The sequence below is a fragment of the Tetrao urogallus genome, assembly GCF_951394365.1.
Source record: "Tetrao urogallus genome assembly, chromosome: 3".
NCBI lineage: Eukaryota > Metazoa > Chordata > Aves > Galliformes > Phasianidae > Tetrao > Tetrao urogallus.
The window spans coordinates 79415239-79428673 of record NC_136815.1 but is presented as its reverse complement, the minus strand read 5'-3'; the positions used below and the strand labels follow the sequence as shown (position 1 = coordinate 79428673).

At 38.0% G+C, this 13435-nt stretch overlaps 1 protein-coding gene across 1 annotated transcript in view; it reads right to left on the bottom strand.

Moving 5' to 3' along the window:
- The window catches only part of GMDS (GDP-mannose 4,6-dehydratase), a gene marked incomplete at its 3' end in the record, with an annotated part of 387083 nt that overhangs the window by 245718 nt on the left and 127930 nt on the right, over nucleotides 1–13435 (bottom strand). The gene's annotated exons all lie outside the window — the stretch shown is intronic.

The following is a 13435-nucleotide window of genomic DNA, read 5'->3' as shown; positions in this document are numbered from 1 at the left end:
GATCTCTCTCTCTGGATTACTTTCCCATGTGAAGTAAGGGGTAAGCCTACCCTATAGTGGGAGCATTATCAGGCACTCTCTCATCTCCACAGCTGCCAATTTTCACAATATTCACTTGGACTTACTATCTTTGACACACTCAAGTTAGTTACAAATGGCCTAAATATAGTTTTAAAATTATGTAAGATAACATGATACAAGCATAAACATTTACTTTAGAAATAAGCAACCTTAAACAACATTCAAAGTTTTGCAATTTAAACACACTCTAAACTGAAGAGAAGATTGGAAATATCTGTTCTCAAGTGACATTTCCAGCCTCACCTGGCTAAGGAGTATCAAGTGTGACTTTTGCACAGGGGCAGGTGGATGATGAAGTGGGAGAGCAAAAGGCAGGGATATCCACATAAAAGCTGGCATCTCCTCTATCCTTCAAAATTTGGTAATAGGTTTGTGGGCACAGCTCTCCTTTCTCTTCCTGCCTCAGTAGTTCTGCTACTTTCATGATGACCTTGATTGCAGCACAGGCCAGCCACAAGACAGTACTTTCATTCACATCATCTCTCCAGCCTAGCATTTTGCCTCTACACGCTGTTTTCTTTTTTTTTTTTTTTTAAACAAACAAACAAATCACAGCAAACTGAAACATTCCCTGTTTGCACCATCAACCTCAAAAGAAAAAAAATAAATCAAAAGGGAATGGACCATTAGAGTGATCTCCACCATCACTACGAGAGAAGGAAAAATTACTCTGCCTAAGTGCTCCTATTGCTGATGACTGCCTTACAGGAACAAGGTCTACAGCAATAGCAATGTTAGAGCCTCTTTACATGACCCTGTCCAGAGCTTAGCAAGACCTACCGAAAACACACAGTAACCAAACTGTTGTCACTTCTTTAGCATTCTGTGGCAGGTTAGTTATGAGTGGAGCAGAAGGTAAATGACCCTCACTGATGAGCTGAGCTAGCCCAGAGAAAGTGATGGGAAACAACAGTTGCCAGGCATGTTTTTAGTCTCTCTGCAGATTCAGACAGACAGCCAAGTATTCACTTCACCTGTCAAGCTGCTTCCTCTGTTCCGTAATCACTACAGGCTTTGGGCTTGTTTACAGAGCAGATGAAATCAAAATAGATTAATTTTTTAATAAGCATTACAGCTATTTTAATACAAGTATGAAATAATGTAAATTGTGTTGGTGCGCTCCAAAATAAAGATGCTCTCATGTAGCTTTGACCTGAAACAGCTAATGGTACAAGTTATAAAGAAATTAACCTTTCTTTAAAACCAAAAGAAAAAAAAAAGAAACCCAGTTCTTTACATGTTAGCCTGGTATAGCCCAGCTGAAACTGTATATTAGTAGACTTAGAAGTGTGCTGAGCTTCTCATTTTTTATTTTTTAAATTCGTTTGCTACAAAAATAACAGACACTTAAAGCCTCTCAGCTTCACTGTTAGAGTAACCTTGAGAATACATCTCAATGAATAGCTGATAGAATCACAGAATGCTTAGATTTGGTGGAGACCTCTGAAGGCCATCTAGTCCAACTCCCCTGCAATGAACAGGGACACAACAGCCTGATCAGGATTCCCAGGGCCTTATCTAGCCTCGCCTTGAAAATGCTCTAATGAGCATAAATTATCATATTCACCATATGGCTAACAACTTCATGTATTCTCAGTGGCTTTTCACCGCTCTAAAAGAAAAGGCAGAACACTAATTTTGGCAGAATCAAGAATTTAACCATATTAACATATTCTTCCAAACAAATAACCTGATAAAACAGCCCTCTGAAATGCAAACTCTGCTTGCATATTCCACCGACATGAGTAAATGGTGCATGTCAGGTGGGTTTAAATGAGAAACCCCAGACTATAAAACCTCTTCACTAAAGTGAACAAAGAGCCTGCAGTAGCACTACCAGGGGCTGCTCTTGCTGGCTGATCGGAGACCAGTTTCACAAGACATGCCTTTCCCTACTGCCTGAAGAATGACCTCAATGTTCACCTAGAAAAATCGCTCCCTCGGGTGTGAGGTAATTCTGTCTCCATGCTGGCCTGGTCTGAGTGTTCTCGAACAGAAACCGACAGCTCTGTGTGGGTTTGGTGTTTTTGTAATGTCGACTATTGTTCACCAGGGACGGGACTCAGACCACTAAACTCACTTCGTTTTGGAGCACAGGTTGGACTAAAACGGCATTCGAGAAAATGAAAAATGGTTTTACTCACTAAAAACTCCAACTCCAAAAGCACAGGGCTGTTAAAGACATTTTGAGCAGTGTCACTTCACACCAGAATTGGATTCTAATTCAACATTAAAACCGTAAAAAAGTTTTATAAAACTAGTTATAAATGAAGCAGGACAGAGTAAGAAAAGTGCTAAGCTATCCATTACCACATTCTTTCTTCTTTTGAACATGTTACTTTCTGCAAGACCCATAGGAATACTGAAGTTAAAGAAAATAATAATGAAGGGATCTCATTAAGAGGGACATGCAAAAGAGATGTGGCTTTGCTTGTACAACATACAAAAGGTTAGGGCTAGTGAAACAGAATCCAACTACAGCATCAGATTCTATAAACACTACTCAGAAATAATCTTTGCTTGTGCATTTAGCTCGGTGGGATTACCTGAGAAAGTACAAACTTCATGGTGGTTTCTAAGGGCAGGAGCATAAAGGTTACAATCAGTCCATGGTTTCTGAAAAGTTAAATATTTCCTTAGTGGAAAAAATAGTGTAAGTAATTCTAACAGATTAGAGTTTTCACATAATTTAATTTATAACAACTATCTTAAGAGTCTGAATTAGGAAGCTGATTTCCCTGTACACCACCAATGACGGTGGAAAGACAGAGGAGAAAGTTTAAGAAGGTTTTCTTCATTATGCTTTGGAAAAATTATGTATGTGTTAGTTTTTAACTTAGTTAAGTGAGATGCTCCATCCTAGCCTCAAAAATCCCAAACAGCATTTGTCACCTGCACAGGGGAAGCAGTGTGCCCAGTAATTTTTCTGAAGGCATCAGCAGGATGTCGTAATGACTGGAGTAGCAAAAAGAAATGCCTTTGCCTGGACGAAATTAAAAACTGAAAGTTTTCTCATCAAAGAGTCTGGAAGGCATAAATCCAATACTCCTTTGTCTTCTCCGGACAGACTTTCTGTCAAAGGGAAAGCAACATACTAAGAAAACTGACGCTGTCTACTTGGGAGGTTTGAGTGAACTTGGAACTCCTTTCCCACCGTGCTTTTGGAACTCTCATAGCCAACCTCCGGATACGCTGTGAATCTACACACTGAAGACATGTCTCCTTATTCCATTATCATTAAAAGAGGACAGAACAAAATGGAGATACTAATATTCTTGGTTAAAAGTAGTTCAGTTCCAAGTTTTCAGGCTCTGAATACCTTGCAGCATTGGCTCAAAGACTATTAAAAAGGAATCAGGACTTTTATATGCTGTCTTTAGCTCATCTGAATTTCACTGCTGGACTCATCTCTAATTGTGGAACAATTCAAATACATTCTTAGGCAAGTGTAAGTTCCCACAGCAAAGCTTACTCATAGGATAATAAAATTTTCTTGAGAAAAGCATAGAGTCATTAGTTACAACATTCCCGGAAACACAGGACACAATATGAATACACTTAATACTATACTGTGTCTCTTCAATAATACAGCTCCAAGAATGACAGTGAGTTTTGTGAATCAGTCCCTCTATGTTGAATTCAAACTCTTTTTCCCACTTCTTTCTTCATAATTGTCAGATTCAATCACTACATGAGATCCAAATTTAATAAAGCAATGTTTTAAATATGATGTTTCCCAACTGATCATTCAAAACCAAGCTTAGCAAGGTCTTTAACAAGATTTAAAAGCTTATTGAAAACTATCTAAATGAAAACATATGGGACTTGCCCTCCCCAAGAACACATTCCTACCATGTCTATGAGTATACAAGCTGCAGATTTAATAACACTTGCTTCTGAGCAGTGCATCATCAACAGTGGCGATATTCTGAAAATAAATATGAATTTCTGTTTCGTCACTTTGAAAAATTGAAAGGATGGACTGCAATCATACCACTTATTAGCCTTCTACCAAAAAAAGGTATGAACTAGCAGAACATGCTCTAAAAGATAAAAAATAACAATTTGAAATTTCATCTCCTTCTTACAGTATCCTCAGTTTAAGGATATAGAATTTAGCTGGCTGGCAATAAAAGGAAAGCTTACATGAAGTCCCAGAAGGAAACAGGATAATAGAAGTGTAAACTATGTATTATTCCTTCACTGTAAAAGCAAAGGTGATTAACGTAAGTATAACATTAGATTAAGCATCTTTGTTCTCTTGAAAAACCTTTAAGTAGTTTTCTCTAGATTTATCAGAGCAGAAGACGTGTCAGGTCTCTTTAAGCACTGCCAAAGGTTTACACCTGAGAAACAAATTAGAGAGAAGAAAAACTGCTCAGAAATGTTTCAAGCCTCACGTTTCACAGCAGTTACTTTTTTGTATTTTTACAAATCAATTCTATTTGCTTTGAATATTCAGTGTGCCTTCCACTGCCAACAAAAACCAGTGGGATCACTTATATCATCTCAATAAACAAACTGCTCAACTCCTAGGAACAGGCATTTAAAGCATAACATTCCAACTGCTAAATCTAATACGGAGTATGGGCCAAGCATTCCTGCAAAGTCCTAACACCACAAAAAAAAAGTCCTAGGGATTTTAGGAAATCCAGAGAATTTGGGTGGAGGTGGGAGGTGTCGAGGGGGATGGGAAAGAACCTACACACCTACAGTAACATAGGGTAATCTTCTAGAACATGACAATTCCTCTTGCCTCCAATGGCTTAACTCAGAATGAATGCTTAATGCATTGCCTTCTCACCCAATAAAAGTAGTAGTTGAAAGATACCAAAATCCCCCAGCCCCACAACTATGGTTTTTGTAATAAAAAACACCATTCTATAGCTGTGTTGTTTATTGTTGTGTTCTTGATATATCAAAGCCCTATTAAACTTCTTAACTAAATAGAAATAAACTGAAAAAATGACTGAAAACTTGAATAAAATAAGTATGTTTTAGTAGATATATCTTCTTTCCTATTCCCTTCCCTGTTCTCCATTACTAAAGAAGATAAAATCAAGTGATCTGCACAAAATGAACGTAAGCAGAGAATTAACAAGAGACCCTGAAGGAAGAATTACTAATATTTATTAATCAGTTCATATTTTCCAAGAAAACAAGGTTTCTTCATCAAGTAACCCCAGAGTGCTTTTTGTTACACATAAAAAAGAACAGTTTGAATGCAATTTAGTCCATTGTATCAAACACATACATGTTTTTGCACCTGCAAAAAAGGCACAAAGGAGGGGGGAAAGCTCACTCATGGCTTCCCCACCATCCATTTCTCCAGGTGTATAGAGATCAACTCATCTTGAAGTGTGTGAGGAGAAAGGGATGGAAGGATACCAAAGACTTTTACATCAGAAAAAAAAATTACTCAGCATACCAGCAGCAAAACCATGCATCATCTTTTCTTATGTCCCAAAGAGCCCAGCCCTGTAGAATCTGAAAGCTGCTATCATCTTCCAGCACCGTAAGCACTTAGAACTTTCATGCACAGCTAAGCTATGCTGCTCTTGCCCACACAAAATGCAGCAAGAGTACTGGCAGAGTGCCTGCAGTCCCCAGCTATAGAGCTGAACTACCGTGCAGTGCACCCTTCCACAGGGGCAGCAATTTTCTCTGCAGATGAAATACTCAAAGGATTTTAGCAAGAGGTCCCTGACGCAACTTCTAATGGCACGCCTGGGAAAGTTTTCCTTAGAACTCTCCTCCTGATTCATTTCAAGTTCTTGATGCAAACTTCCTAAAGTAATATTTATAGAGAAATAGCTTGGCATTATTATAATGGTTTTATTTTTTCCAGCTACTAGCTTTTTTTGGTGGGGGAAAAAAGAGAAAGAAAAAAATCAACCCAAAGCAGAGAAAAGGCATGGGAAATACTACCTGATTAACTGAAGTTTTATTTATCGAAGTAGCAGGGGTTGATAGCTGGATTCATTACTCAGTTCCTATGCTAAGTGGATCCTCAACACTCCCTGGAAAACTGCAGGTGCAGTTGTAAATCCAGCTCACAAGGTCAACACATTCACCTTTGCATTTATAGCAGCTTTACCAACAGATGCCTGATCGCTGAAGTCCAGTTGTTGATTATTTTTAAATTTCAGTGCTACAGTCTTTAACTGGAATATTCATTCCCTTTGAGATCCACTATGACAAAACAAAGTGCCCATTCCACACACTTGCTTTGGTCTCTGTCTGTTGACTGAAGGATGTGTTTTGGAACAGATCTCTGAAAAGAGCTAACCTGTAAATTGCTGCTTCTTCTTAAGAGAATATAACAGTCTGGATTAAAAGACAGTTGCGTAGAGTGAGGCCAGAAGAAAACGGACACGAGTTGCAAGACAAAAAAACCATAATTACATGCCAGGAAAAAAAAAAAGTTCACAGTATGTGCACCCTAATACTAATTTAGGCTGTCCAAAAAACAGGCTGTGGCATTTCCACCCTTGGAGATATGCAAAATTCCATCAAACACGGCCCTGAACTACCTACTGTAAGTTTCCCCTGCTTTATGGAAAAAGTCAGTGACGCTCAAGAGATTGCTCCTAACTGAATTATGTCACAGTTTTAACAAAAGAGGGAGATGGTATTGCATCAGTGTGTTTCAGTATTCAGATAGCACCATCCAATGAGCAGATATTTGCTGTGTGGTATGTGAGGTTGAGGTTGATCTTGTACAAAATTAACCATATGTACCAGCAGGAGTAGAGAACTGTTCATAGCAAGTTCCAGAGGCACACAGTCCAACTTGCTATTCATCAGATCGCCTTCACAGAGAAGAGCTTCAGATACTGGAATGCTCAGATCAGATAGTTAAAGAAAAAAAAAGTGTAGGAGGAGAAGGAGGAGGGATATCACAGAACATGAGATTCGGTACGGCCATAAACCTTTGTCACAAAAATGTAACCTCACCATTAGTTTTGCTTATCTTCTCATCCATTTGTTATTAATTTGATGGAACTGGGGAGTTGTCAGGGTTATGTGATGCAAGGAATTTATCTTGCAGAACAATCTCCAACCCACTGTTCAAAGTCTTTAGTTTCAAGTTACAGAGATTAGAAAAGAAGCTTTTAAAAAAGAAGTGCTGGTTCTTTCTTCCTTTTTATCGTGATTTTTTTTCAGGGATCTTTTCAACAATATATATGTTTACCCAAGTTTTTAAGCACAAGGAACATGCAGCAAAGTCAAGATGAGTTTGAATGCTTGAAATTTTGCAACTTCAAGGGCTAGCAACACTATAATACCCTAAAAGCTTTCTCACATACTCAAGTCCAGCTGTGACAGAAGCCTTAAATGCTATTTAGTAGAAAGACAAAGAGGGGTAACTTGCAGAGTCACTAGAGAACATTGAAAGGGAGATGTAAAAAGATAGCCAATTCATTTTGCTTTATATGTACCAAGGGAATACAGAGCTACGGATAAAATGTGCGCAGGGAATGCAGTCACTTTGGAAGAAACACTACAATTTTTTATTCCCTTTCATGTGTAAAAAAAAAATGAATAGAAAGCATACAGGTTACTTTAAAATTCAAACATGACAAGCAGCTTATGGTATTACTATATATATATTTCACTTCTGATGTGTTTTGTGTTTTTTGTTTGTTTGTTTGTTTTTTTAAACAAACAACAAACTTTCCATTTTTGCTTCCTTGATGTTTTCAGAACATGTGGAAAGATGTTTTGTACAGAAGTGATAAAAACATCACCGTATGCAAAAAGAAAAGTCCACCAAAAAACCACACAACTCCCCCCTTGCTGCCAAGAAGCTACCATTACCCCAGCAGTTCGCAAATTACATTGCCTGTCTTTCCTGTATCTCCTAACAATGCATAAGGTAAAAATCTCCGAGCTTTATGTGCCCTGCCAATTTTGCTTTTCAACCCATACAAAATCTTTCCAGTATTTATTATTTACCTCTTCAGCAAACAGCTTCCTAGACTGTGATTTCTCATGTCAAGAGACATGAGAATTAGACAGTGAGAGACATTGTGTTAGAAAGCCTAGAAGCCATTCAAACAACTGTTTCTCAGGTACTCCCAAAGAATCAAAAACTTTCCCTCCCTCAATGACAAAATAAGCTTTTAAGTTTATTTATGAAGTTTTTATTTTATTACTTTAATAATATTCTCCATATGATTTGGATATAGACTAGATTATTTTTTTTCTTACGGGGCATTTAACCTGGAAATAAAACGTATTGAACAATACATAAAAGGCTCTGCATTTGAACCTTTGTAAAATTGCTGCTCACTTTTATCAAATAAGTACAAGGTTAAAATCTGCTATAAAATTAAAAAAAGGTTTTAGAAAATAATTTTGGGTTCCTTTTTTTCCCCTGAATTCCGTACAGATCCCATACTGACAATTATCCGGGCAGTTCAATGAGTTGTATTTGTCATGACTTGAGTTTTGGCTTGTTGTTCTGTACCTCCATAGTAATTGATGTAGCACAGCTTTTGTGACAAAAAAGACAAATAAAACCACTGCCTGCTGGTTAAGCCATATCAGCCAGGTTAGCAGAGCGAGGCACAATCTATCTAGAAGCACCTACAGGGTTCTAGCAGGCACATCACGGAAACACTCTTCCTGTAAGCTGCAGCAAAAGCTCTACCTGTTACTCTAAGGAAATAATTGTAGTAATGAAAAGTACAGATAAGTGCAATTTCTTCTGACAACAATAATTAATTACTATCTTCTCCTGTGTTTAACAGACCTTCCCTTCTTCAAAGAGATACTGCAAGAAACAAAAGCAGCAGCTGAAGACACACGTTACTGTCACTGGATCTAGAAACCCAATCAGATGCACTGTCCATTAGACAGAGCTCCTGCCCCATCCTGGGCACAGCTATTGAGGGAACATCCTCTGCCATGAAGTACCTGGCAGTGCTGAGAGCTTGGAGTACAATGCTTGCACCAGCGCGGCAGAGACAAAAAGGCCCCAGCTCAGCAAGCTAGGAGTGTGCCTCCATTCACTCACTCAGATTATTCTCTAAACAAAAGATGAGTAATATCTCTTCAGACTTACTTTTGTTCTACTTACTCACTCTCCATAAGTCCCAATTGTTCCTTTTTTTTTTTTTTTTTTTTTTGGCATGCCAAGTAATTACAATTCTTCATTAGATTACCCTTCTGTAGACCTTGACTCCTCTTAAGCTAGAATGTTACTGGCATACCTCAGACTTCCATGCAATTAATTTCCCAGGCTTTCATTCATTTTTACTGTGTGTGCAAAGAATTAAGCTCTGATGGGGCAAATTGGGATGGATTTGTATGTAGTGACAAGAGGCAAGCTCTCACAGTCTTCACCTGCAGTTTCTGCTCCAGTATTCCAGCAGGAATTACAGAAAATGCATGAGCATGTGATAGCACATCAAGAAATAAGTCACCAGGTTTTCCTTTTTTTTTTCCTGCTTTCATTTTGGTACTGGACAAACCACTGCCTTTTCTTCCAATGTCTTCAGTCCAAAATGTTATCCCAAATTTTTCTCAAAAAAACCACACTACTTTAAAATCAATTTTTTTTCCATAAAACCAATATTCCTTTTCCTCGAATTGTTCTTGAAAATAGGTGAATTTTAAAACTTTCAAACAATAAATGCAATAGTCTGAGATATATACTTGTTATGAATAAATGATCATTGACTCCTTTACATTTATTTAAATTATAACCATGAATCAAAAAACCACTCTACTTTGAAATGATTCAGCCAGTGAACAGAGTACATGAGCACGAGCACCCTCACCTATAATGCAAGTACAGGCACTACAAATGATTAATTTTAGAACCAGAGTATTAATAGCATCCACGAATACAGTAGTTGATGATGGTTTTGTTGGGAATGATGTAATAAACCTGTAGAAACAGCTTTCAGTAAACACACTGTAGTTACATCTAATTTTAACTTCCCTTTTCAGGCAAGATTATGATAGCAATAATTACATACCTCAGCATGGACTCTGATTAACTCTTCATCCTGTGTAGGAAGCTACAGGAGTGGAATGCACTACTGTCACCACTGTTAGTATTCAGAGTTTAAATTGTACTTAAGGAACCATGAGCCTTACTAACTCCTCAGTTCCATCGTTTCAGGTAGAAAACTGCTGTTTTCCATGTGAAAGTGAGCCCTCTGAACTCAAAGACGATCCCCTCATAAAACAGCCTACTTAATCAACTCATCTGCTTCAGGATGTGGGTGGCTAGCTAGGAACTTCTGGGATGAATGAGAAAAACACGTGCATCTTGACAGGTATGTGGGGCTACTACTACTAGCCCAGGTATGGGAGAAGGCTAGAGGGCAGAGAGCTTAAAGGGATGAGAGCCACTGGATAAACTTTTAAAACTTATTTTTCCCTTTTATGAACTATCGGGATGATTCTCTCAGGAGGCAGATCACAATCTGACAGATTTTTGGCTAGTATTTACTTTATTTTGTCTTTATTTTCACATTTGACTACTAAAGCACCTCCCCTGCAATTATAGCAGTATAATGCATAAGCATTGATCTTAAGAAGCAGCTTTGCCACTCATGAAGCACGGTGATCATAAATCAGAAATGAACTTTGCAGCTGATTTGTGTAGTGTAACCCATAACACCAACATCAGCCTCATTTTTCATCTGTCTCTTGGTTTCTGACACAGAGAAAATGAATAGGAATAATAGCTGCTTTTCATGCGAATATAGGAGCGAAACATTCAGGAAACAGCAACGTGGCAGTCAGCTAATTTCATAAATCAAAAAGCTTGGGAGTTTCTCCTCTTGCCCACATCAACAAATACTACACTACTTTCATGCACCTGACTATGATCTGAGAGAGCACTGAGATTTTTGTTTCTTGTGGTGCTAGAAATGAAACAAGGCAGTACTCCTCCTACATTAGAGAATGGTATTCAATGTGCTCATAAATCCTCCCTTTAAGAAAAACTTGCTTGGCAGAGAAAAAGCTCCACCAGCTTTCAAAGTGAATTTTGGAGCCTCAAGATGAGGCGTGCTGGAAAGGCAGTAAGATCACATTGCCAAAATGCAATGAACAAGTCATTGATTGGACACTGCTGGTGGGAACATCAAATTTCACAAATCAGGTAGTCTGTAAAACTGTGTATGGCTGCATTTTATTAAAAAAAAAAAAAAAAAAAAAAAAAAAGGACAGCTCAGGCAATTACCGTGCCTCTATTGTATGCAAATATTTTATTTCAATTAGCACTTTTCAATCATGCTTTTCTTTTCTAAATGACTCACAGATCTCTCAGTCAAGAAGTGGCAGGATCATAAGCACATGCCAACAGTCTGCCTTTATCTTGCTAGGAGATAAACATGGAAGAAAATGTGTAAATCTATCTCAAGATTTTCTCAACCTGTCTTCCTTGCAAATGTTTTCTCTCAATGCCTGCAAGCCTCTGTATTGCAGCCTTCTCAATTTCCATGCCCTTCCAAGCAAGCAGTGTTTACAACAATTTAACCTAAGGAAACTGTTTCTAGATCCTGTCAGTGAGGAACAAAAAAGTCCAGTTCAGTCCACAAGTTTTCTTTTACCATATTAAACCCAAGAACAAATGAGGGACTCATAATACAAACTTCCTAGCAAGTGCACATACAAAAAAGGGAATCCTTAGTACTTCCACACAACATTAAATAACCACGCTGCACAGGTCATTAGAGAGGTGACTGTTCATGTACCGAATAGCTGTGAAGTACGGCTGGGCGAAAAAACAATGCAAGACCCATTATTCCACCCAGCACTGACAAGCTGAGAACACTGCATCTCAAGGCTGCGATAATAGTTTTAGCTAATTTCAAGCATGCTGATCCCAAGCTGCCTTGGGGCTGCTAGCATCCTCACCTGGAATACAAGAAACTGTGAGAAACTACAAGAACAAGGGGAGAAACACATTGGTGCTGTCTGTTAGCCAGAGAAGCAGAGGAAATTGCAACAGTGGCATTTGGGACTTGGGAAATGTTAATTTTCAATCCTGCATGACTAGTATATACTAAAAAAGCTGTGCTGAGAAGGTTGAGAAATGTAAATATGCAAAGTTGATGAAGAATTCTGTAATTGGTAAAAAATTAAAAAGTTTTGGCATAAGAACAAAACCTCAGCAAGTGTTTTGCTTTCCAACCTTATGGATTTTAACACCCCTCGCGTTGTGAGAGTGTTCTCTCCACACGCAAATTTAAGCTGATGTTAACTGCAGTTGCATCTGAAAATATGTAGTTTTAATACTGTTTAGGTTCTAGGCAGTAATCCCTTTCTCAGAAACTGGAGGATTTAAATGAAGTCATGGCTGCTAGTGCACTGTTCAGCCATATATCATGTCCTCAGAAGTACAAAGAGTACTCAAGGGTGAAGGGTTTTTCGGGTAATGTATGATTTCTGCATTAAATACAGAATTGCCATTATATAATTTTAGCTTCTTGCCAACTTTTTTTTTTTTTTTTTTTTTTTTTTTTTTTTTGACCAGGAAAAAGATGGAGAAATAAGGAGGTTGAATGAAACTAGTACAGTACTGTTTGTACCCTGGTGAGTATTAGGGAAATGATAAATGATCCCTAAGCACATAGACTGATTTAAGCAATAAAAAATACAGAGGGGTGGAGCCTCCTTGTGAAAATCTCATCCTTGGACAGCTACGAGGTATGAAATGCACCCAAGTGTCTCGAACCCCTTGGGGTGGCAATTATCTCATGATAACCACACCCCTGAGAACTGTCTCTCTTTCTCCTCTATTGTTGGGTGAGGGGAAGAGGAAAGGGAAAGAGGCGTATTTCTGATAATGAAAAACAGAAGATTGATAGTTTATATGAGCGAACCCATTTAAGCTCCAAGTGTTGAGTTTGCATTTTTTCCTAATTAGCAGCATAAGAGAGCAGCATAAGCAGCATAAAAAGAAGCCGTGTCTCCTGTCAGTAAGATAAAGGGAAAAGCAGAGATACAGAAAATCTTCTAAAGCAAATAGAAGTCAATAAAGAAAACCACATATTAGCTTAACTCAAACCTCTCAGTATTGCTCAGGAAATACAACCATAGGATTAATAAATGCAAGAAAATCCCTTAAATCTCATTCAGCAAAGGCAGAAACTTCAGATAAACTGTGCTATTCCTAAACCTGCAATACTGTTTGAAAATCCTACCTGCATACAGCCTATTTTTCCCCCCGAATGTAGTTACATCATTAGAGAACACTGAAGTTCTATACTGACTCTTGTGAAAGTCTTCCTAAAAAAATAATTAATTAAATGCTAGGAAGTGTAATGTAAAAAAACAATCAGTTTTAAATTTCTGAGCTATCCTAGCCACCATTTACAGAGACCCT